Consider the following 24351-nt stretch of genomic DNA (forward strand, 5'->3'; position numbering starts at 1 on the left):
TCAGGAGGGGCTGTGTGTCCTTGGGCGAGCCCTGCTTCTTCAGCAGACCTTGCTTCCCAAGGTTCCTTCCAGTGGGACAGATGCTGGGTCTCAGGTCCTGAGTCTTATGAGATCCCCTGTCCTTCCCCTTTTGGGGAGGAGCTTCCTCTTGGATGAGCTGGACCATCACAGCACAAGCCAGTGGGGGAAGCTTCTAAGTTCAACCATTCATATACCTCATATAATAACTTGCATTGTTACTTACTTCATTTCAAAGGTGAAAAAATTCATTAAAATAGAAAAATTAGGCAAGTGAAAAAAAGGAAAGAAAGAAAGAAAGAAAAAGAAAGAAGAAAGAAAGAAAGAAAGAAAAAGAAAGAAGAAAGAAAGAAAGAGAAAGAAAGAAAGAAAAAAGACACAAAAAAGCACATGTAGTCCTCTGCCTAGAGATAACCACTGATGACATCATGGTGAGTATCTTTCTGGTTGTTTTACTCACATTTAGTTTGTACTTTATCTTTGCTGGATTATTTCCTCTTAAATACAACTTTACCATGTGGTTCCCAGCAATTAAACTGAATATAGTTGGAACTCTAAAATAACTACAGTATGTGTCCTCTACTCCTTCTGCTTCTGTGTTTCCACTCTTGCCTCCCTCCAAATAAACCATGAGCATGCTTCCTGTACACCCTTTAAGCCATCTCTCTGGCATAGTACTCCATCTCTAAACTGAATCTATTCTGCAAGGCTCAGAAATTCTGATTTGCTCATTCCTTACCTTGCTTCCTTGATGACCCTACAAGAGTCCTCTGGGAGATTCTGACTCCATGTCACTTCTGAAATCTTATCTTATCCTCAGGCTGTTTGTCCCTCCCTCCTCTGAGCTCCCACAGCTATTGTACATACCTTGATTGGCATGTTGCTCAGGGGATTGCAATTGCCCGCCTGCGATTACCACCTGGTTCTGGAGTACTGCTCCCTGATTATTTTCTGACTGGGTTGGAACCCATGTGTGTGGCAGGTCTGATGCTGTCACAAGCTGTAACGCCAGCATTTGCACACCACTGGTTACTAGGGTGTCCTGCTGGATCTGCAGCACCCTCTGTGCAGGATCTCATGGGACTGATCCACTCCCACCTGTAGTGCTGGGAGAGGCTCCCCTGGCTGTCCTGGGGTGGCTTTGGCCTGTGATGTTGGCCAGGCAGAATTCCCAGCCACAAGATGTCAGTGTTGTCTCAGCTATGGAGAAATGGCTGGTGTGCCTCCTGCTTCGCCTGGTGCTGACAGAGCTGGGCGCTCAGAGGAACTGACCGAGTTAGAACTAACACTTCTCCCAAGCCACACAGATCAGAGGAAAGTGAACTACAGGGTAACATCAGAAGCCCATCAAAGGGAAGGCACTGGACAGGGGCAAGTTAGTGGGTGGTCTCAGGCCGCATGTGGTGTGGGAGACGGGTTATGAGAGCTGGAGCCGATGTCAGGAGCCCACTTACTTTCCTGCCACGTGTATGGTTGAGAGTGCTCTACAGCCAGAAAGGGTCGTTCAGTGAGTCGGGCAGAGCCAGGTTTAACAAAATGTGAGTGTCTGTCCAGCAGCCGGCAGTATAAGGGGCCCTCTGAATTCATTGCCGGTCACTGATCTGAATCTACATAGACAACTTGTCTTCTGGGATGAGTTCAGGGGGTGCTGTCTTCAGTCCTGACCTCCAGTCGCAGAGTGAATCAGTGAAGCCAAGGGGGCTCCTCCAGCGCCATCCTTACTGGCAGCAGATGGAATCTGGGGAAGGTGCTGGGCAACAAATCAGGAGGGCTAGATCTGTCCTGTCTCTGTCCTCTGACGGATTGAAAATTCAGGTGAGACACATGTTTCTCCAAGCCTCCAAGTCTCAGCCTTCGCCCGAGATGGGCTGCCTGCTGTCCTGCTTCTGCAAAGGCCTCTGCTACTTCCAAGGCTGATTGCTAGAAAGCAGCCCTCACCTTGTTTCTTTTCACATGGCCGAGATATAAATATTCTAGTAGTCAAAATCAGCACTGTGTTCTAACTGATGTTCTGCTATTCATAAAATAGTAGGTAAAGTTAGGATTATGCCAAAGCTACTTCAAAAGCTATTTTTATTTTGAATGGAATAAAGTAATTCCAGTAAATCTGTTAATCTGCCTTGAATTTTCTTTCATGCACAAATTTTGCTGGCTCATATGTTCTCCATGGGCCCCTTTTAATTCTATACTGGATCCTAATGAGAAGTTTTTCAGACAGCCTCACTCCTTAAGGCCTCACAAATCCTGTGGTTTTGTGCAAACAGTGTTGAAAATATCATCTTCATAATAAAATCCTAGTTGATTGTGTTATTTATTGTCTTTTAAAGGTTTCACAGACATATTATTGATTTTTAAAATTAAAATTAAGAAGAAAAAGAAACCAACACAATTGTTTGTAATTCACCAGATGTTAGAGTCTGGGATGTGTTGAAGCAAGAGTGTCATTTTAAAATGTTGAAAAAAATATCTCAATCCAAAATCAATAAAATATATGACAGTAATGAAAAGATGAATAATGATCAGAAACAGTCCTTTCCCCCTGAGTCAATGCTGTACAGAGAAGCATTGAAAGCATCCAAAATGTTACTTGCCCTTAAAGTGAAGGTTGGGGCTGGGAATAGGTAGGACAGGAATGGCTGAGGGAAGGTGCAATGTTAATTGAATACCTTCTGAGCCAGGTACTGAATTAGGCACTAGGGATTCCCACCTGTTTACAATATGTTTGAAATGGGAACGTATGGTCTCATATCTCTGTTGTCTATCCCCGGATCCTGAAGCCTTGCCCTTGATGGGCTTCTGACTTCACCCTATAGTTCACTTTCCTCTGATCTGTGTGCCTTGGGAGGAGTGTTGGTTCTAACTCCGTCAGTTCCCCCGAGCACCCAGCTCTGTCAGCACCAGGCGAAGTGGGGGTCTGAATGGTCTATCCATGGATCCTCAGGTTTACCTGCGTGGCCCCAGCTGACATGGGGAAAAAGTGAGCCCAAGAGGCTCATAAGAGACTGAAATAAGCAGCACAGCACCACAGTTGCACCTACATGTCAATTACATGCCAGTTATTCTTCTAAGAACTCTAGCTGTATTAATGCATCTGATTCTTGGAATAGCCTATGAAGATAGATTTACTATTATTATCATCCTCATTTTTCAAGCACTCTACTTACAGTAATCCATTTGGTTCCTGTAATAGCCTATGAGGACACATGATACTATTATTATTGTTTTCATTCCACAGAGGGGAAAACTGGCTCAGAGAGGTAAAGTAAGTTGTTTAAGGTCATACATCTAGTAAACAGCAGAGCCAGCTCTATTTAGATATCTACCAAATTGAATACATTTGCAACTCATCAATATTCTGAGGTTAACATCTACTTTCCAGAGTGTGAGTCTTAATCAATAGGAAATAGTAGGTCAAACAAAATCACCTTCCTCTGGAACATCAAGGAATCCTTACGTGGGCTTGCTAGGCGGAGCACTGGTGTGACAGTGAAATGCATGGCAGGCATTTTGGCGTCTATTTTTCTAAGCACCAGAAGTCTGGAACTAGGAGAGAGGTGGGAGATGTGGTGGCGAGGTAGGCAGGGCTGATGTGGGTGCTTCACCTATCACGGGAAGTGGGAGGACGTCATCCCAGCACAAGCTGCTGACTAGTTTTCATCAAGAAAGTGACATGGTATGTCTCTTCTTCCATCCATTGACTCCACAAAGCTTTATTGAATGTGCCAGAGTTGGAAACAGAGGATGAACCGGACAAGACAGGCATGTTTCTGCTCTTGTACAGCTTATGTCTAGTGGAGGGAGGAATGGGACAAATGTGTTGACTTCTTGGGGAACCCAGGAGGTCAACAAGGCCTCTGGAAGAGTGACAGGGGAGAGAAGGGCAGCCCCCTGCACAACATCTGGGGAAATGGAGGTTGAAGGTCGGAATGCCCTGGGTGGGTCTCACAAATGGAAGATGACGTGTGTGGCTGGAATGTCAGGGTGAGGGGCTGAGAGGAATGAGCATCAAGGGAGCAGTAGGAAGTGGGGCGAGGGGTGTCTACGTGGTCCTGTGATCTGAAATCTGAGTGTGGTGGTGGTAAATTGGGAAACACATGGCCTGATTTTTATGCACTTAAATCTTGGGTGTTGTGTGTTACAGAATGCAGCAAGAGCAAACCTCAGGCAGCTAGCAGGGGTGGGTCTTGGAGCAGACGACCACTTTCATTCCTGTGGGCCTGTACCGCAGTGTGAACTTGACTAGGTTCTTGTTTTTGAAACTTCCCGTTGCAGCTGAGGGCTGGAGGTCTGGAGAGGAGGCAAGGTGGCATTAGGGAATTACAGAGGAGAACCGATGAGTCTCCATGAGTCTCCAGACTGGGCAACAAGCTGGGGAGGGAGGAACTGGTTGGAATTCAATTGGGGGTAGAAAAAGAACTTAACAATCTATTTCTGAGGAGCACCTTTGTTAATTGGAAACAACCTCATTTCTATATGCAAAGCCCAGCTGGAGGTGGGACCAAGTTCCTACTCAGACCTGGCCTCCCCTGGTTCTCCCCTGTGGGAGGGCGGGTGTCCTGGGGGACTACAAGGGAGGCTGGGTCAGCACCCACGAGAGGAGCCTACTCCTGATGTTCCTGGTCTCTTCTGGGACTGGGATGCACAGAGGCAAAGCCACACTTTGACAAGAGCAGCTCCCCTTGTGATGATCTGAGAGATGCTTCCTGTGCTGGTGTTGGCTGAAAGGATTAGGTAATCTGTAAATGATTTCAAAAGGAGAGAAATCCAGACTTTTCAAAGCCATTCCTGCCTGAAGCCAGGCTTGCTTAGGATCCCACAGCCAATAAATTGCGGGGCAGGCATTTTTATCCAAGTCTCTGTCTCCCAAGCCCATGCTTCTCCACCGCTCCAACACAGAAGGCTGGGATGGAGCCCTCAGGGGGAACTGCTTACAATTATGCTTTGCAATAAACTATTAACCCTGGGGGCCCTGGTTGGAGGGTGAAGCCCCAGGGGCTCATTCAGGCAGGTTACTGGATAACACTTCCTTGAGCTTTTCTTCTGATCAGAGTTTTTAAACTCGAGCCTTCTGTTGGGAAATGGTATTTCCTATTCCAGAGCAAGAAGAGCAAGTGGCCGTGACTCTATTTATGCAGGAATGAAAATGCCAGGACTTAAAGAGCACAGGAGAGCCAGATGCAGTCTCATTTGTTCTAATAAGTAACAAGAAAAATGTGATTGTATTACCAAGTTCTTGTTTCTCTGGGTAATTACTTACAATGTTATATCTTCCAGGATCAAAGGGTGAATCTTTGGATCTGGGTTGTAAATGAGTTACTGCACTTCACAAGCTAAGTGAGTGCTGCCTAGTCCTGGTGTGAGATGGCGCAGGTGTGCAGGGACACCTGGCCTTGGAAGGATGACACAGCAAACCCAAAAGGCAGGCTGTCCAGTTTTAAAACAAATTGGTGGGGAGCGGGTGAGCTGGAGACTGGCACGCAGGATGCAATCCTTGAGTGCAGAAAAATCCCAAGAAGGGAGGAGAGTTTCAGGATATTCAGCTTGGAAGCTGTTCTCTTACATTAAAGGTAGGTCTGTCAACAGCCGTAATCCTCCCCCCAACATAGCAGCCAAGAGGAGAAGGTGTTCTGCTGCTGATATTTGCAGAGTGGTTTGGAAGGAAGTGTTGTTCCTGAAGTTCCCGTAATTGCCTGCATCTGTCACTAGCAAATGGAAAATGAAAATAGCTCAAGAAATAGATTTACACTTGCTGAAGTTAGTGCTTGCGAGGCTAGACTTGAAGCAATTTTAGACACAGAGTTTGAAGAGTCTCTGCTGTGAGTATCTCAATCCTAATAGAAGGGAGAGACGGATTCAGTACAGATCAGTCAGAAGTGTGTGTGTGCATACACGGCCTGGGATATTCTTGTGGTCTGGGCCATACCAAGTATATTGCAAACTTAGGCGTCATGATGCTTATTTGACCAGTAAGGAATCTGATGCTCTGGGAAGTTGGTCAAATTGTCTCTGTCACAGTGGACTGAGTCTAGGTCTTGGAAATCCAGACCACCCGCAGATTCATGGATGGCAGCACAGCCCTGAAGAGGGTGCGGCGGGAAGCGGGTCAGGGGCAGCATAGCTGACAACTTAAAAAAGAGAAGTAAAGAGCATGACCAGAGCAGGCTCCTGGCTCAGCCTCTCCTGGCTGAGCAATGTAAATACTATTATTTACACTATTGTGCACATCATCAAATAGCCTTCCCAAACTGGGTTTCTAGTTTATTACCATATGACTAGTACTCTATGAAATGTTCGGACATGTCCTACAAAAAGGCTTTTGTGTTCAAAGAGATTTGGATTAAAAAATGTCCTTTAATTGGAGGACTTTTTTAGGCCTAAGGCTCTTAGTCACAGTGAAAGGATGAGTATGATTTACTTGATCTTGCTCTCTCTCCTTTTCTTGGATGATCTCTTTCCATGGCTATATCCACACACCAATCTCCTTCATTTAGCAAATCGTGTAGTTCATTCTATGGAGATAGTTTAGGTCTTGTCATTGTTTTCTTGAAAATGTTTTGCATTACACCAGCTTCTGCACATTTTCCAGGTCAGAACTTCGTGAGGGGAGGTGGAGAGTGGAAGAGGAAAGGTCAGGGGAAAGGGCCTGGACACTGGGGGCCAGCAGGTTGGGCTACCTGAGAGGATGGGGCTCAGCCTGGAGCAAGATGGGGTTCTGGAGAGAAAGTGATGAGGAGTTGCCTCTGGGCAAGGGGGGATGAAAAGACATGCTAGGAGACAGGAGGCTCTTGCAGTAACGCAGAGAAAGGATGGGGAGGATAACCCAGGGGAGAGAAGGTGGAAGGGCTGCTCCCAAGCCCACACCCTGCAGAGGGGTGGTGTCTGAACGGCTTCTCCCTGCTAGGCTTCACTTCAGTGCTGCGCTGCCATGGGGCAGCTCAACTAGCTGCCACTTAGATATGCATTCAAATCCTGCTCCCTGTTTTTGGTTTGTGACTTTGAGTAACTTCCTTCAACTCTCGTCACTTGACTGCTTAGAAAGGTTGAGAGGGTTTAATGAGATAAGGCTGTACGTGGCGGCGTCCCCCCTGGAGCAGGATCCTCAGCCTTGTTACTCTCTCCTTTTGGTGGGGGGCTCAGAGCCCCTTTACTTACTGAGGACTTTGCGTTCCTCACTTCTTTGCTTTCCACCCATTTGGCCTCTCTGCCCCTCCAAGCCTCTTCCTTTCTCAAGTTTGGCTCAGCACTGTTTATACCCTGAGGATTCTGGATAAGCAGTTTCCCAATTAAGGGGGCTTTGCTGCTCTAAGAACTAAGGGCTCCCAGCCTGGAGATGGAATCTGAATGTGGAAGCTGGGTGAGTGGGGCGGCTCCCCACACTTTAGGACCCTGTCTCCTAGCAGCTCTCTCAGACTGAAGGGGGGTGGCAGGCAGTCCCTCTGGGACCCATAGCTGCTTGTCCTAGTTCATCTGTATTTTTTGGAGCATTATATTCTGCTAAATTTAAAGAGAAATTTTAACTCCAATTTGATAGACCTATTGGTAGTGTTACATTAAGAAATTTTTAATGAAGCGATTTTTTCTACTTGACTATATTTGTTGCATGCTCTCTTTCAAAATATGAATCAAAACTTCCATTGTGTACTTTTTCTGCCATTATTTTACATGGTGATCTCTGTTTATTACATCTGAGGGAAAGAACCCTGGAAGGTCTGAGGTTTGTGGTTGTCAGCTTTCAGAACTCCAAACAGATGACTTCAGTCTATCTGAAGGAACAATGGATTATTTAGGAGAGTTGCTAAAAAGCTAACCTTGGAGAACATTGTGCCTTTTAAAATGTCAAAGGGGTAAATTTGGAAGATTTCTATTTTCCTTCTGATTTATAAATGTAATGTAAGTTCATTGTAGAAACTAGAAATAAGAGGGAACTACCATCAACATTAAAATTACGGCATATTCTCTTATCTTCTAAGTCTCTCTCTTGCATAAACCAATAGGTGATCACAATGTGTACATGGGTTGGCTTGGTTTATCTAACATTATATTATGAAGAATTTCTTACCTCATCAAGAATCTTCCTTTCATGATTTTAATAACTTTTTCACCATCCAGATGTGTCACAGATTATTTAACCTGTCTCTTACTGCTGCATTCCCCCATTGTTCGATATTTAGGTTGCTGCTAATTATTTTGAATGATATGTGTCATTGTGATGAAAATCACTGTACAAGTATCTCTATCCACATCTCTAATTATTTCTTTAGAATTATTTCATAAAGAGCCTGACCTGATTAAAGGCACTGGATCTAGGGTTCCAATGGCCCTCCAGAAGGGCAGCACCAATTTACATCCTCATCAGCGATGGATGGCTCTTCTGCCTCACTTCACTAACCGGGACACCAAACAGCCCCAGACAAAGCAAAAATAAGCAGAGCAATGTTGTCAACTTGCTGTGTGAACCGTGTCATCTCATTATTGTGTTATGTTCCATTTCTTTGATTTCACATGATATTTACTATTTTATGTAGTGTTTATTTTCCATCGTTTTTCTTATTTTACAAATTGACTTCCTCATGCCCTTTGCCAGTTTGTCTGTGGGAGTGTTCCCTAAACAAGGAGCTTGCTCTCATTGTGGTACACATGAAACATATTGATCATTGGTTTGGTGTATAGGTTACCCTTATTTTTCCTGTGTTACCAATAGTCTTTTATAAAAGATAAATAATTATAATAATTATATTATATAATTATAAATAATAATAAATATAATAATAATTTTGCTTATGGTGTTTTAGATGTTCAGAAGTTTGAAAATCCTAGGTAGTAGAATCAGACTTTTCATTTATTGTTTTTTCATTTGCTCTTTTGATTGTGTCACAGGGCAGTGAATTGTGGAGTTGCTCCACTCTTGTCTTCTGGAAGGAAAAAATTCATTTGAGAGACTTTGATAGAGAGTTAGTGCTGCAAAGGGTTTTTATTTAGCAAAGCAAAAGTACGCAAACACAATCCAGATGGAGGGTGGGCTGACCCTTGCATTGTGTTTTTTATGGGGTTTTGTTTGGTTTCCTCCTCATTTTGTCATTCTCACACCACCCTTTGGATCCCCTTTGTTCCTCCCGGCCAACCTCTTTGCACATCTTAGTGTCTGCCATCTTCCCATGAGCGCTTAAGGGAAACCCACTGGGGGAAGGGGTTATAACTGTAGTGTAAATGATATTATAATGATACTGTAATGGCTTTATGGTTACTAGCAAAGGTTTTCCCTTAAGTGCACATACTCTAACATTTGAAAAGTCCCTGCGACCGGTATCTTTTACTTACCAGTTTGTGCTAAATGGCAGAAGGGGTTGGTCTAAGGGAGACGGACGGTCCGTGGGTGGAGAATGGCCAGTCTGCTGTCCTCCATTCTCCCTCCTGCTCATGTCCACCTAACTGCCACCCAACAATCGCAAAGACCTCCTGTCCTCTATGATCAAATAGCTCTTCACTTTTATTTTCTTCAATGGTTTAGTTTCTTAAATTTAGCTTGTTAATTGTTTGGAATTTATTTGTGTGTGGCATGAAATAGGGATCTATTTATGATTTTTAAATGTTTAACAGTTGTCTCAGTATTATTTATTAAATTAAACTCCTGTTTTGCACTGGTTCCAAATGCTTTTCATCCTATAAGCAGTACTTACAAATAGTTGGGTCATTCTGAGTTTGTCAGTTTTCTCCCCTTGTTAGTGTCTTTTAATTCTTCATTAGTGCCACAGTCATGGGGCTGAAAATACATAGTGCTCTTCTTTCAAAAATAGAAATTTTCCTCTTTATTCACATGATGAAAAATATTTCATTTAGTGAGCTCCTCAGAAACTTCATTGCAGTTTTGATTAGAATTCCACTAAGCGCAAAATAATCTTGCTTTTAATTTTTCTGATATAAATTTGTTATTTAAGATTTTATTTTTACTGAAAAAAATAGTAATTTTCTTCACATTTGGTTAATTGAACAGTAAGTGTTTTACACTGTTTGTTACTATTATGAATGGATTTTTTCCACATCGAATTTTCATGGTGTATAAAAACCTAATGGCTTATGCATGTTATTTTATAATTATCTACTTTACTGAGCTTTCCTGTGGGTTATAATAGGTTTTTGTTGACCTTTGAAAACAGTGAATTTTGTATCTATTGGTAGTATGTTATATTCTCATGTTTTGCCCTTTCTTATGCCCTGATGAGAAATTCCCAAAAGGTGGCAAAAATGGTGATCATGGTAAGCATTCTTTTCTTGCTCCTTAATTTAATGGAAATGCCTCTAAACTGAATCATAAGGAACAATGCCTGGTCTTGGCTTGAAATATATAATTTTGTCATATTAAAGAAATATGCTTTAGTTTTTAATTTTACTAAGAGGAAATTTCCTGCTACTGTGAATGAGAAGTTGATTTGATCAGATACCTTTCCTGCTTCTGCCTAAGTAATAGTGTAGTTTTTCTTTTTATAATTTATTGATGTACCACAACATTTTAATAGATTTGCAAATATTAAATATTTCTTGTATTTATGGATGATTATTTACATAGTTATGTTATCTATTTATTTAAATATATTACAAATTTAAATCTAATTACATTTATATTTGCAAATGATTTATGGTTTTCCTTTATTTTGTGCTCCTTTTCCAGCCATTTAGAAGGTAACTGAAATATTTCTTAAGAGATTTGAGGGAACTACCTGGAAAATTATCCATGCCATGATATATTTTGGCCTTAATTCTTTGACAACATTTTCAAATTTTTTACTGTCTGTGAAACTTTAGAACTTTCTCATTTAGTCTTGGGGCAGGTTTGATAATTTTTATTTGTTTTTTTGAAGTTTCCCATTCATTTATATTTATAAATCCATATAAGGGACTTAAAAATATGTCATTCTCTATTTAAAAAATTCTTTGCCTTTCTTTCTTTGTCCTTTTCCTGCTATTTCTAATATTGCATATGTGAGCTTTCTTCTTTATTGCATATTTTGTATTTTTATTTCTCCCTCAAATTGGGCCTTTGAATTTATTGATTCATTCTATTATTTTCTGTTGTATAAATAATTATTTTCTGTTAGTTTTACTATTTCAACTTACTAAAAACATTTCTTAGATTTGCTTTTCCTAATTTCTTAAGTCAACTAGTTCATTTCTTAATTTTTTTTAGCTTTTGCATGTCTTTTTATTCTCTATAAATGTTTTCAGATTGAATCACAATTAGGTTAAAATTAATTGTCATTGCTTTTTTTTATTGATGTATCATTGATGTACAATCTTATATTGGTTTCAAATGTATAACACAGTGGTTCAACAGTTACCCACATTGTTAAGTCCTCACCCCCTCTAGTAACCTCTAGTGCAGTTACTATCAATATAGAAAGATGTTACAGAACCACTGACCATATTCTCCATGCTGTACTACTGCCATCAGTGTAATGAGATGATGTACCTGTCATCTCTATCCCGGCTAGGTAGATTTAAAGATAATTTTCTAGTTTTAACAAAGCCAATTCCCCCCAAATGAAAAGTAGGTTATAAAGATTATTGTGAAACACCCCTTGATTGAAGATGATTCTAAAATTACTTGTGAAAATGATTCACAAGTAAACAATAGCCAAAACAACAAAACTATCCAGATGTCAGAGCAACACTTCTGTTATTCTTAAGTATAAGTCTTCATCAATCACATTGAGAAGTCAAAGCAATGAGATGTAGTCAGAGCTCACTATAAAAGTCTACTTGAAGTATATACTATACTCTGAAATGCTGTCTACAGGTAGTGTGAAGCTCACAGAGTAAGCATTTAAAACGAAGCATTCAGAACGTGGAGACAAATGTCTGCATTTTTTTCAGCTATATTTAAGTCATGATATTCAATACAAAATGTATTAAAAGATATAAAACCTGTTTTGAGATTTCTCTCTGTATCCTAAAAGACAAAAAGCCACCCATCATGGGGGTACACTTGTTCTCACTTTCATGGTGGAAGTTACTGAACCCAAAAAACCCATATCATGACGATGTAAAAGTACATTCCTTTATTAGCAAAAAGTATTTGAAGATAGGTAAAATTCATTGTTATGTATTTGAAGAAATATTTTTTAGAACAAAGTCTTCAATATGGGAGGTTTTCTATGTATAGTTGGATAAAAGTCCAGACATCTCTAAGATATTTCAGTTTAGAGTGGCTTCCAGACCTGTAGGAACTTCTAGATGATCTTTCAGTAATAAACTCACAAAGTACATTGTGCATGTATGTTGAGCCACTCTAATATATTTTCTAAACATACTAGATAAGATAGGTTTTCAACAGTACATTACTTCCTTAATAACAATTTTTAAAACTGCATTTTAAAAATTAAAAATTTAAAGCCCCATTTTAGGGAAGAGGGGAGTGGAAAACTGAATAAATGGCTACTTCTACTGGAATAAAACAGGCCCTAGGGTGAATGTACCACAGGTGAAATTTATCCATTGCCTCCATCAGGTGAGGATATGTACCAAGCTGATTCCAGAAATGTCATTGTTACAGTTTTTTTAAGAAAATGAGAAGATCTTTAACATACTCCAAAGAGAAGGGCTGTAACCATAGGTATTTGTATACGAGAGAGGACAGTTGACTATCTTGTGGTAAGATGTTTTAAAGATTCATTAAATTTAAAGATAAAGTGAAACACATGTTTTCCCATGCAGGAAGATAAGCATTCCAAATTTGATGACTTTTTCCCTTTGGTAACTAAGCAGACATTTTTGAAGAAACTAACGTACTTGGTGTGTCCATTTGAGGTAAAGGTGATGCTTTAACAAGTGAGAAACTGCTTTTTGTCAGAAACTGTGCCAAAAAGGAGAGAACATTTTGAAAACAGGTGTCTGGACTCTTCCACCTTACATGATTTTGTTCCTCAAAACGTTATGTGTCACTTACAATATATCTCACATATGCACACCACAAAACCTCAGAATAAAAAAAAGTCTAATTTGTTTTAGAAATTGTTCAAAGAATTTTGTTGTTTTTGAGCTATTTGGTTAAAAAAATCAAAGCACATTACCTCTTAATTGTTTGGCATGAATAACTGATTGACAGTTGGAATGGGAAATTTACTAACAGAATTTTTGCAAAAAGACTTTGCATAATGGATTCAGAGAATGCAGCCAACTATGTGATTCTTTGATGTGGTTTTGTGGGCTTTTGTAAGAAGCTTTTTGACTATGGCAGCATTTAAAACTAAATGTTGAAATACACTGAATTTAGAACCTGACTTTTGAATCAGTGTCACAGGGACTTTTCAAAACAGAGAAGCATATTCAATCCCATTGTTTTCTCACGGCTATGTTCTTCAAGTGTAAGGTCTTGTGGAATACTAACGTATGCAGGATGGATGGTCCAGACTGCTTTCTCAGTATCTTCTGTTGCCCCTCACCACAGACACTCTTGAGATGCAATTTGAAACCCACTACTTTAAGCCTGACTTATTTCTTGTCTATTTTGTCTTTGAAATACTCTAAGTCACATGGAACCTACTGTCATGCAGTATAGTGGGCTTTTTTTTTTAGCATCTCCTTTCATTTCCAACAGATTTTGCTTCATTATATTTAATGCAATGTTATTTGGCATATAAACTATTTCTATATTAATATCCGAATGTTCCTATAGAATGTACCTTCACCCAAATAATGTTCAGTGTAACAATTTTTGTTAGTTTAGAATCTATGGTATCTGATATGAATGCCATGCCTTTACTTTTTTTGTCTGGCTTATCATTGTGGAATCATTTGCTTTTAAATTTTCTGTTACTTTGCTTTATGTTTTTGCAAACAGCACATAGTTGTGCTTTCCTTTGTTATTCATTTGGTCATCTTTTTGTTTTAGGATGGTGATTTAACTAACTTACACTTATTGTAAATATGCAATTTCACTGTCATTTTTCATCTACTTTTTTTTTTTTTGCTTTGCCCCAAACCTACTATTATTCCTGTCAAAGCTTCAGAAATAACAGAAGAGAAACCAGTGAATCACTGAGGTAGTAATTAGTAAAAGTTTGTTGTGTACAGACCAAAACGAGAGCTTGTAAACTGGGAGCACTCAAGCCAAAATATGTAATGAGGCTCAGGGTTATATTGTTATAATATTGGTATATCGGTGTATCTATATATCTTATACAGTGAGAAAGCAATGACTGTTCTTCATAGTGATTGGTTATGATATTGGAATTCTTGTAAATGAGAAGGAATTTATAGTGATTACCTCATATCAACTTTTGGAAGCAGTTCAAGTTTTGCTTATGATTTCCAGAGGCATAGCAAGAAATGACCCAGGTCAAGTTAGTCTTACAAAATAAAGTAAATTAAGCTTTGTTAGTATGAATAAACTAGTTTTATTTATTTTCAGGGACTTTTTCAAGGGATTTCAGGGTTGGTCTTCATTTGCTTTTCGATTTTAGCACTACCATTCTCCTTTACTATATGTAGTTTTATTTAATTTTCCTCATAGTGACTGACAATTTACATAACTTGTTTTGACTTTTGCAAATAAATATTTTAATTAAAAATCCCTAATTATAGTTTCTTTTAATAACCAGCATCAAAATTAAATATTTATATTTTTCCTCAATTTTACATAAGGAAAACACATTTCCTTTCTCTTAAATGTCATATTCTTTATAAAATCATTTAAATTAAGATAATTATTGTTGATTTTGTTAATTTTTATCTCCTCTTTTAGAATCAGTTTTGACATTTGTTTTATTCTTTACCTGTAGTTACAACAGACAAATCTCTGATAATGAAATTTCATTGCTTCACTACTAATATTTTATATTTAGTTTCCCTACTTTTTGAATTTCTTAGTGTGATTTTTATTTAGATTGGCACCAGTACCTTTAAAACAAGTTTTCAGGAGACTTCTCGAGATGGCAGCATGAGTAGGGTGGTGGAAATCTCCTCCCAAAACCAAATATATTTTGAAAAATCAGCAAATACAACTATTCATAAAAGAGAGACCAGAAGATACAGTACAACAGCCAGGCTACATCTACATCTGTGAGAACGCAGCACCTGACCAAAAGGGTGAGATACAAAGCCACAACCCGGCAGAACCCGAGCACTCCCCCACCCCAGCTCACTGGCAGGAGGAAAAGAATCAGAGTGGGGAGGGAGTGGAAGCACAGGACTGCTAAATAGCCAGCCCTAGTAACCTGCACCGGGAACACAGACACACATTGCATGGTGTACTGGATATTAGAGAAACGGAAAAATAAAAAGTTAAGACTGAAACTGCAAACAGGTCCCCACAGCCGGCTCCCCTGGGACAAAAGAAAAGCAGGCACTTAAAAGGGACAAGGGCTTAACAGGTGGACAAAATCATCCTGGCACACTCAGCCCAGCCAGTACCTTAGGCTATCCTCAGGGCAGCCCCGCCCATGGCAGCTCAGGGGATTAACCCAGAGACTGCTCCCTGTGTGTGGGTAACTGGCACAGGCAGTGGAGAAGGGCAAGGTGACCAGCAATCAGGAAGCGACTTTATTCTCCCAGCTGACACACATGCCACTGGCCAGTGATCTCTTCTATTGCCAGGAAAAGGCAGTGAATCTGGTCCAGTCAAAAATAACTCAGACAACCCCAGAGAGAGGGCCTGGTGAGATAGATATAGCCCATCTTCCAGAAAAATAATTCAAAATAAAAGTCATAACCATGTGGATGGATCTGCAGAGAAATATGCAAGAGCTAAAGGATGAAGTCCAGAGGGAGATAACAGAAATGAAGCAAGCAAAGGAAGGACTTAAAAGCAGACTGGGTGAGGTGCAAGAGACTGTTAATGGAATAGAAATCAGAGAACAGGAATACAGAGAAGTTGAGGCAGAGAGAGATAAAAGGGTCTCCAGGAATGAAAGAATATTAAGATAACTGTGTGACTAATCCAAACAAAACAATATTCACATAATAGGGGTACCAGAATTAGAAGAAGAGAGAACAAGGGATAGAAAGTGTCTTGAAGAAATAATAACTGAAAACTTCCCCAAGCTGGGGAAGAAAATAGGCTCTCAGACTATGGAAGCCCACAGATCTCCCACCAGAAAATCCAAGGAGCACAACACCAAGACATATAATAATTAAAATGGCAAAGATCAAAGACAAGGACTGAGTATTAAATGCAGCCAGAGAGAGAAAAAAGATGACCTGCAAAGGAAAACCCATCAGACTGTCATTAGACTTCTCAATAGAAACCTTACAGGCCAGAAGAGAATGGCATGATATATTTAATGCAATGAATCAGAAGGGCCTTGAACCAAGAATACTGTATCTAGCAAGATTATCATTTGAATTTGAAGGAGGGATTAAATAAGTTCCAGATAAGCAAAAGCTGAGGGAATTTACCTCCCAAAAACCACCTCTACAGGGTATTTTAAAGGACTGCTCCACATGGAAGTACTCTGAAGGCTAAACAAATGTCACCAGAGAAAATAAAATCACAGCAAAGAAAGCAGACCAACCAAATACTAACTAAAGGCAAAAAATAAAATCAGCTATCCACAAAAGCAGTCGAGGAAAACACAAAAGAGTACAGAATAAAACACCTAACAAATAAAGAGTGGAAGAGGAAGAATAAGAAAGGAGAGAAATAAAGAATCATCAGGCTGTGTTTATAATAATGTAATGAATGAGATAAAGTTAGATGGTTAGATAGGGCTCTCTTGTCCCCTCCTGGTGTGATCCAGGAGCTCTGTCTTTCCTCTCACTGTATCTCTCAATAAAAGTCTCCCTGGCTCTCATACTTTGACTGCTAAGTTCATTCTTCAACTCCGCAAACAAGAACCCCGGCATCATCTTTGGGGGCTTATCTGGGATAACTTCGGAGGTGAGTATCGGCATCCAAGCCTGCCTTTTACTTTCACTGTCCTTATAGAAGGAAGCTGTCTATGGCACACAACTTTGGGCACTTGTCAGTCACTTAAATGGGACTAGCCTGGCTGCAGTTCTCAAAGTCTCAAGTGACAGGTTCCCCTCCATCTCCTGTATTCCTATACACCAACAATGAACTAGCAGAAAGAGAATTCAAGAAAACAATTCCATTCACAATTGCATCAAAAAGAATAAAATACCTAGGAATAAACCTAACCAAGGAAGTGAAAGACCTATACCCTGAAAACAAAAGACACTGTTAAGATAAATTAAAGAGGACACTAACAAATGGAAACTCATCCCATGCTCCTGGCTAGGAAGAATTAATATTGTCAAAATGGCCATCCTGCCTAAAGAAATCTACAGATTCAATGCAATCCCTATCAAAATGCTGACAGCATTCTTCAACGAACTGGAACTAATAGTTTTAAAATTCATATGGGACCACAAAAGACCCCAAATAGCCAAAGCAATCCTGAGAAGGATGAATAAAGCAGGGAGATCTCGCTTCCCAACTTCAAGCTGTACTACAAAGCCACAGTAATCAAGACAATTTAGTACTGGCACAAGAACAGACCCATAGACCAGTGGAACAGAATAGAGAGTCCAGATATTAACCCAAACATATATGATCAATTAATATATGAAAAAGGAGCCATGGATATACAATGGGGTAATGACAGCCTTTTCAACAGCTGGTGTTGGCAAAACTTGACAGCTACATGTAAGAGAATGAAACTGGATTATTGTGTAACCCCATATACAAAAGTAAACTTGAAATGGATCAAATACCTGAATGTAAGTCATGAAAGCATAAAACTCTTAGGAAAAACATACGCAAAAGTCTCTTCAACATAAACATGAGCAACTTCTTCATGAACATATCTCCCCGGACAAGGGAAACAAAAGCAAAAATGAACAAGTGGGACTATACCAAACTAAAAGGCTACTGTACAACAAAGGACACCATCAATAGAACAAATGGGCATCCTTCAGTATGGGAGAATATATTCATACATGACATATCCGATAAAGGGTTGACATCCAAAATATATAAAGAGCTCACCCACCTCAACAAACAAAAAGCAAATAATCCAGTTAAAAAATGGGCAGAGGATCTGAACAGATACTTCTCCAAAGAAGAAATTCAGATAGCCAACACGCACATGAAAAGATGCTCCACATCTCTAATCATCAGGGAAATGTAAATTAAAACCACAATGAGATATTTTCACCTCCAGTTAGAATGGCCACCATCCAAAAGACAAACAACAACAAATGATGGCGAGGATGTGGAGAAAGGGGAATCCTCCTACACTGCTGGTGGGAATGTAAATTAGTTCAACCATTGTGAAAAGCAATATGGAGGTTCCTCAAAAAACTCAAAATAGAAATACCATTTGACCCAGGAATTCCATTCCTAGGAATTTACCCTAAGAATGCAGCATCCGAGTTTCTAAAAGACATATGCACCCCTATGTTTATGACAGCACTATTTACAATAGCCAAGACATGGAAGCAACCTAAGTGTCCATCAGTAGATGAATGGATAAAGAAGAGGTGGTACATATACACAATGGAATATTATTCAGCCATAAGAAGAAAACAGATCCTCCCATTTGCAACAACATGGATGGAGCTAGAGGGTTTTATGCTCAGTGAAATAAGCCAGACAGAGAAAGACAAGTATCAAATGATTTCACTCATCTGTGGAGCATAAGAACAAAGCAAAATCTGAAGGAATGAAACAGCAGCGGACTCACAGAATGGACTAACAGTTGCCAAAGAGAGAGGGACTGAGGAGGATGGGTGGGAAGGGAAGGATAAGGGGGAAAGGAGCATTACTATTAGCACATGTAATGTAGTGGGGGGAGGACAGGGGGAAGGCAGTATAACACAGAGAAGACAAGTAGTGATTCTATCGCATCTGAGTATGCTGATGGACAGTGACTGTAATGGGGTATGTGGTGGGGACTTGATAATGGGGGGAGTCTAGTAACCATAATGTTGCCTATGTAATTGTACATTAACAATACCAAAAAAACCAAAAACAAAAACAAAAACAAGTGTTCGGCTGAGGATATGACAGTCATCTGACATGACTGAAAGGAAATGTCTGAATTAGCTTGATATATTATTCTGTTGTTCTGTGCCATCAGTTTTTCTGTCTTCATGTTCATAGAATTCTTTCTTTATTCTTGTAATTTTGAAAATCATCAGGATATATGTATATGTTGTTCCTATTCATTAATTATATTCAGTTCTTAGAGAGCAACTTTAACCTGAGAACTTAGAAGTTATTGCTGCTCTTCAGATGGGTTTTCTTTATTATAACTGATGATTGTTTATTTTCAATGTCTGTGGTCTCTTTAAGGTGCTTTGCTTATGCCTATGTGGCTCTTACTTCATAACATCTGTATTTTTCATTCTTTTATTTCTTTACTCTTCTTCACTTCACTAAGCAAAAGACATTTAAACCTTTCCTTATCTTTACTTGCTTCCTCCTTTGAATCTCTAAGGCAATATTAAATTCAAGTCCCATTTATTTATTCTTTTATATTCTTCCCTTAACCAGGTCCCTCTTCTCTTTACTTTTTGGTTTATAGACTCCATTTTTCTTTAAATAAAATATGAAAGTATGTGGCTTAAAAAATACTTTTCTAAAACATTAAAAAAATACCTTCCTGAATTGTGTATGCTGTATTGTTTTTTTGATGTAACTTTATTTATTGCTTGCCTTTCTCTTCAGAAAACTAAGGGTCAAAGTGTTCCCTCCATCCTTCGCTTTGGCAGCCAAGACTTGCTTGGTTCCAATTAATTGTCAGAGACAGTGGCAGTGGTACCCAGGGGTGACAATAGTGGTGCTCAGCAGGTGTGGCAATGATGTCCTTCCCAAAACACTCATGTTAGGGTGTTTATAAGTGGTCATTTGTTATTTCCTTCACTGCCCAGTGTATAGGCTTGTTGGGGGTGCTGAGTTCATCTCCCACAACAGAAGCTAAAAAGTAAAACAGGAAGTCTCAGTCCCTGCTATAACCCAGGAGCTGGACATGAGGCGTGGCCACTGGGATTCGAAGCTAGTGATGCCAAGCCCTGGGCCAGTAGAGAGAATTTACTGTTTGTCTGCAGTGGTGGCAGCCACAGCCAATTTCCCAGGGCAGAAGCAGTGGTGCCAAGGGCAGCATCCAAATTGTGTGCCTTGGGCCTGGGATGACACTCCACCACCGTGTTCACTCTGAGCAGATGTGCCATCCTCAGACTTGTTCTGTGGGAGGAATTCATGTGTTTCTGGTATCATTTCTTCTCAATCCTGACCATTTTCTGAGCCTGGTTTCTCCAGTCTTCCTGTCAATTGTGAGGCTCACAAAGATGTTGCCAGTAAATTTATTTCCAAAGGCAGTTTGTGTAGCATTTAAATAAGAGTTTGACCTACGCATTTATCTCTAAGGGCTCTGAATTTGTTAGTTTCTGCCTCTTTTCAGCCCTTATCCCCTAGCCATCTGTTATGTTTAAGTTCTCTGCTTTGGTTAAGATAATCATAGTTCCTTTTCACTTAATGCAGCTAAGATCCCTGACCAATACCACACATGTTCATATTAACTCTGATGTTTCCCTGGTTTACACAGAAGAAGGGGAGGGTGTATCCAGAATTGGTGCTTCCTCATTAGCTGTTGGATCAATTTATTTTGAATGTTTCACATTTATCTTGTTATTAAAATCATCATCCCAGATCTTAAGCTATGGGTTGGCTGACATACACAGCCCCCAACCATGTTTGCTGAGGTTTAGTGATTGTCTATGTAGTTCAAATCTATTGAACTAAGAACTCTCTTGGTTTCATTCCTAAGACATATGCTGCCAAGAGGGAATTTTTTCCCCCTGGGTAATGTGAATGAAAATGTAGCTTTGTTTCTAGAAAGTAGGACTGAAGATCTAATGCTTGCTACTTCTCTGTGCCCCCAACTCCATATCCATCTATGTCCTACCCTCTGGGCTCTTTAAGGTCAGCCCAAGCCTACTGCTGACCTCTTTTACCACTGGTAAAGAATTTAACACCAAACCCACTTATACTTCTGGTTTATGCGGTTGAAAATTAGTGTCATTGAACTAAATTGTCTAGAATTTTCTGGCGAGAAAAGCTACAAACATGGAGAGGAAGCCTGCTGATTGGTGCCTGTTAGCCTCCTTCCCTGTGTGGTTGTGGCTGCCTGGCCAGCAGAGCCTCGTCTGTTTGAGGGAGAAGCACGCTGCAGGGAGGGGTGGACAGACACCCTTCTCTATCTTCTTTTGGCTAGTGGACAATCTTTTGCATGTATGACAGATGCTTTCTTATATTACAATTTCAATACCTGTTGAAATCTTACAAAATCTTTTTATATTGTGTATTTTAGGAGTAGTTAATAAAACAGCAGAATAGAGCATTAGATGCCTCTAGCTTTCTATTGGCTTAATCTGTTCTATATTGCTGAGAGAAATTTTAAGCATTTTGAATGTCTAATATTGCTAACTCTGAAAAAGAACTTATAACAGGGCCTTGTAGTAGAATATGGCAGCTTTTATTATCAAGGCACTGACCTAGGTAATAATCTGAAAAAAATTAAGTTGTATTTCTGCCTCACTCTTTATACCAAAATAAAAATTACAGATGTGTTGAATACTAAAAAATTGGAAAAAGTAGAAGAACTAGGAGACATGAAAGAAAACTTTCATAATCTTAACATAAAGAAAAGTTTGAAAGAACTTCATAAAATTCGTAAGACTTACGAGACAAGATGTGACATATTACTGTTAAAAATAAAAAATGATTCTTCACAGTAAAATTACCATAACCATGGTTAGAAGACAAATGAAAAACTGGAACAGATATTTGTAACACATACAACAAAGGGACACATCCTGAATATAAAAAAAACATTTGCAAGTTAGAAAGAATATAAACATCACATCCCTAGAAAGCAAGGGACATGACAGATTGTTCATAAAATGGTTAAAGAATAGTTTTTGAACTTATAGGAAAAACATTCAACCTTACTTATAATAAATAAATGTACATTTAAACAATGAATTGCGCATCTCCATAGTTTATCAGTTACAATAGGCTTTAAACTAATACTGAGGTTACTCAGATTTCTGAAGTGGTGCAGGGGCAAGCCACATAGCTGTATGCATCCTCCTCCCCTTGGAAGGTGAAACAACTTCCTCAGCAGGCAGGCACCAAGGTGTGTTGGTCACCCTGACGTTCACTTTTATACCCTTATATGCATGGTGGCCCGAGGCTTGTGTACCAGCCCACAGTTCCCCCAGGCCAGGACACATGCCACACAGTAGATGAGGCAGACGAAAGATTCCGTATTTACTTAGCTTTGTATTTTCTGGAGAAACAGCAGTCTGAGTTCATTAGCATTCCTGGGTCAGCCCAGGTTTGAGGTTAACCGTTACCTCCCAGACTGTAACATCAATTGTCCAAGAGCATAGGGCACCATGATGCACTGCGCTGGGTGAACGTGTAGTGAAACTGAGACATTACCGTAGACTTGGGAGGGCAGTTTGAGCATATGTATCAAAATTTTAAATGCACATCCTTTAACTTAGCAGTTTTAATTATAGGAACTTGTCCTACAGATATACCCAGAGAAAGAACATTTACTACAGGCCTGATTATGTTAGCAAAATAATGGAAACAATCTAAAAGGCCATCATAGGGGTCTAATGAAATAAAATATGGTAAATCAGTCCAAGGAGATACCATACAGCCACTTCAAATGAGAAGCAAATCTATCTATATTCACAGCTATGAAACAACCTCAGAGCTAGATGAAGTGAGGAAAAGGCAATGAACAGAGTAGAAAGATGCCCAAAGGGAATGCACGTACCTCTATGGCTATGTTTGGACAGACTACCTCTGGAAATACTAGCAAGAGACTGGCAACTGTTTTTGATGGGAGACTAGGGGAGAGAAAGAGGTTCATATTTTACTTCATGCTCTTCTATACTTTGTGGATTTTTAAAGAAGTTGTATTAACTATTTAAAAGATAGAAACATAATAAATACATTGTGAAAAGAGTTACTAGCTTAGGCTGATAAGAAAACACATTTTTCTTTAAATGAAATAAAATATTTAACTTATTTTAAAAAGTAGAAGTGGGAGACATAGAACTGTTGTCAAAAATAGAATAATTCTATTTCCATCAAGCTGAGTTATCATGACCACATTGGGCACCAGAGTCATTTGATGGAAATATTTCTGGTTGATGTTTTTGGTGGACTTAAAAGCTTGGTAAATAATCCTTTCTTCAGTTCCTCTTCTTATTTTTCCTACTTAACCCATTCCTGTCCGATTAGGAGTTTCTGAATTGCTAAGCCGAATCATCACTTTGCAATATTTACCTCGTTTGATCTCTTGGTCTTCCTTTTTTCGGGAGTATTGTTGAGTGATTCTTTTCCTCAAAATTATCTCATTCTTTGGCTTTCTCGACACCATATCAGAAACTCCTACCACTTCATTCTCCTCCTGATCCTTTGATTTCTGCCTTGGAAATATCTCTAGAATATTCCTTCTTCTCCTTATTCAAATTCAATTGCCTTAAGTTCCATCCCAACCGTGTTCTACTACATTAATGAGAACCTCTCTGTTACGAGTGAAGCAGCCCAGCTGCAGCTTGGCTTACCAAAGACAGGATTTTATTGGAAAGATCCTGTCGCATCTCCTGAGTGACCAAGCCTCAGGGCAGTTCAGCAGCTGGCCTCTGGGACTGCTGGGGCCAGGACCTGAATGTGCTGGGGGCCCTCCACCTCTCATCGCTGCTCTTTTTTTGGGGTTGACTCCTTGCTCCGTTTTTATCTTATAACTTCTGCCACTAAAGATGAATGGATTCGCTCCATTCTAACCAGATAACCCAGGAAAGTGATTCAACAGTTCAGCCTGGTCTAGGCAGGAAGAATCAGGAAAGACCACGGCAGCTTCCCCCAGAACTGTCCAGTTCCCAGGCCTGCAGTTACCTCTTGGCAGCCATTCAGTCCTCTTGGCAGATGTTCAGTCCTCTTAGTGTGTGCCTCCCAACTGGTGCTTTTCAACACATTCCTCCTCCTGCTCAAACTCCCTTCTGCTTCCATGAATTCTTCTAAATAATACTCTTTTCCCCAATTCACACAAATGCAAAGGTGGTGACTGCTTCCCCAGAAATTTCATGGTTCTTTGTATGTATCATGATGAGCACGTACCACACCACCTTTTAAGATAGTTGGTTACAAGTTTGTCTGAACCAGCAGACCATGAACCTTTCCTGGTATCTCCTGTCTATCTCCTGGGCCTTGTACTGTTGCTGTGTAATAGACGTCTGCGGAGTGAAGGAGGAGGGAGAGGAAAGAGGACCCTCCCCCACTGGAGCATTATCGTGGGGCCTGCTCTCTTTTCTCCT

The 24351-nt window shown here is 39.9% G+C and overlaps 1 long non-coding RNA gene across 2 annotated transcripts in view; it reads left to right on the forward strand.

Annotated features, from left to right (window-relative positions):
- Positions 1 to 276: 276 nt before the first annotated feature.
- Positions 277 to 24351, forward strand: part of LOC140850584 (uncharacterized) — a 156391-nt gene continuing 132316 nt past the window's right edge. For both annotated transcript variants that reach the window (XR_012133525.1, XR_012133526.1), the window contains exon 1: positions 277 to 449. This is a non-coding gene — a long non-coding RNA (uncharacterized lncRNA). The remainder of the gene's footprint in view (positions 450 to 24351) is intronic.

Source organism: Manis javanica, chromosome 7 (assembly GCF_040802235.1).
Source record: "Manis javanica isolate MJ-LG chromosome 7, MJ_LKY, whole genome shotgun sequence".
NCBI classification, from domain to species: domain Eukaryota; kingdom Metazoa; phylum Chordata; class Mammalia; order Pholidota; family Manidae; genus Manis; species Manis javanica.